Source organism: Palaemon carinicauda, chromosome 6 (genome assembly GCF_036898095.1).
Source record: "Palaemon carinicauda isolate YSFRI2023 chromosome 6, ASM3689809v2, whole genome shotgun sequence".
NCBI classification, from domain to species: Eukaryota; Metazoa; Arthropoda; class Malacostraca; order Decapoda; family Palaemonidae; genus Palaemon; species Palaemon carinicauda.
In genome coordinates this window covers 19,626,081-19,628,580 of record NC_090730.1, presented here as the reverse complement: position 1 = coordinate 19,628,580, position 2,500 = coordinate 19,626,081, and positions in this window count along the sequence as shown.

Here is a 2,500-nt window from a genome sequence, read left to right as displayed (position 1 = left end):
CTCTCTCTCTCTCTCTCTGTCAGTAACACTGACTCAGTGCCACAGATTTTCTTTTATCATACAAAGATATCATCTCTCTCTCTCTCTCTCTCTCTCTCTCTCTCTCTCTCTCTCTGCTGAAGCATTGACCTGATAATCTTTTCCAAGAAATATATATTCTTATAAGTTTTTGTTTTCTTTATCACTATTTTCTCCAATAACCTCTCTCTCTCTCTCTCTCTCTCTCTCTGTCAGTAACACTGACTCAGTGCCACAGATTTTCTTTTATCATACGAAGATATCATCTCTCTCTCTCTCTCTCTCTCTCTCTCTCTCTCTCCCTCTCTCTCTCTCTCTCTCTGTCAGTAACACTGACTCAGTGCCACAGATTTTCTTTTTATCATACAAAGATATCATCTCTCTCTCTCTCTCTCTCTCTCTCTCTCTCTCTCTCTCTGCTGAAGCATGACCTGATAATCTTTTCCAAGAAATATACTATTCTTATAAGTTTTTATTTTTCTTTATCACTATTTTCTCCAATAACCTCTCTCTCTCTCTCTCTCTCTCTCTCTCTCTCTCTCTCTGTCAGTAACACTGACTCAGTGCCACAGATTTTCTTTTATCATACGAAGATATCATCTCTTCTCTCATCTCTCTCTCTCTCTCTCTCTCTCTCTCTCCCTCTCTCTCTCTCTCTCTCTCTCTCTCTGCTGAAGCATGACCTGATAATCTTTTCCAAGAAATATATATTCTTATAAAGTTTTTATTTTCTTTATCACTATTTTCTCCAATAACCTCTCTCTCTCTCTCTCTCTCTCTCTCTCTCTCTCTCCCTCTCTCTCTCTCTCTGTCAGTAACTACTGACTCAGTGCCACAGATTTTTCTTTTATCATACGAAGATATCATCTCTCTCTCTCTCTCTCTCTCTCTCTCTCTCTCTCTCTGCTGAAGGCATGACCTGATAATCTTTCTCCAAGAAATATATATTCTTATAAGTTTTTATTTTCTTTATCACTATTTTCTCCAATAACCTCTCTCTCTCTCTCTCTCTCTCTCTCTCTCTCTCTCTCTGTCAGTAACACTGACTCAGTGCCACAGATTTTCTTTTATCATACGAAGATATCATCTCTCTCTCTCTCTCTCTCTCTCTCTCTCTTCTTTCTCTCTCTCTCTCTCTCTCTCTCTCTCTCTCTCTGCTGAAGCATGACCTGGTAATCTTTTCCAAGAAATATATATTCTCATAAGTTTTTATTTTCTTTATCACTATTTTCTCCAATAACTCTCTCTCTCTCTCTCTCTTCTCTCTCTCTCTCTCTCTGCTGAAGCATGACCTGATAATCTTTTCCAAGAAATATATATTCTCATAAGTTTTTATTTTCTTTATCACTATTTTCTCCAATAACCTCTCTCTCTCTCTCTCTCTCTCTCTCTCTCTCTGCTGAAGCATGACCTGATAATCTTTTCCCAAGAAATATATATTCTCATAAGTTTTTATTTTCTTTATCACCTATTTTCTCCAATACCTCTCTCTCTCTCTCTCTCTCTCTCTCTCTCTCTCTCTGCTGAAGCATGACCTGATAATCTTTTCCAAGAAATATATATTCTCATAAGTTTTTATTTTCTTTATCACTATTTTCTCCAATAACCTCTCTCTCTCTCTCTCTCTCTCTCTCTCTGTCAGTAACACTGACTCAGTGCCACAGATTTTTCTTTTATCATACGAAGATATCATCTCTCTCTCTCTCTCTCTCTCTCTCTCTCTCTCTCTCTCTCTTCTCTCTCTCTCTCTCTCTCTCTCTCTCTGCTGAAGCATGACCTGATAATCTTTTCCAAGAAATATATATTCTCATAAGTTTTTATTTTCTTTATCACTATTTTCTCCAATAACCTCTCTCTCTCTCTCTCTCTCTCTCTCTCTCTCTCCCTCTCTCTCTCTCTCTCTCTCTCTCTCTCTCTGCTGAAGCAGGACCTGATAATCTTTTCCAAGAAATATATATTCTTATAAGTTTTTATTTTCTTTATCACTATTTTCTCCAATAACCTCTCTCTCTCTCTCTCTCTCTCTCTCTCTCTCTCTGCTGAAGCATGACCTGATAATCTTTTCCAAGAAATATATATTCTTATAAGTTTTTATTTTCTTTATCACTATTTTCTCCAATAACCTCTCTCTCTCTCTCTCTCTCTCTCTCTCTCTCTCTCTGCTGAAGCATGACCTGATAATCTTTTCCAAGAAATATATATTCTTATAAGTTTTTATTTTCTTTATCACTATTTTCTCCAATAACCTCTCTCTCTCTCTCTCTCTCTCTCTCTCTCTCTCTGCTGAAGCATGACCTGATAATCTTTTCCAAGAAATATATATTCTTATAAGTTTTTATTTTCTTTATCACTATTTTCTCCAATAACCTCTCTCTCTCTCTCTCTCTCTCTCTCTCTCTCTCTCTCTGCTGAAGCATGACCTGATAATCTTTTCCAAGAAATATATATTCTTATAAGTTTTTATTTTCTTTATCACTATTTT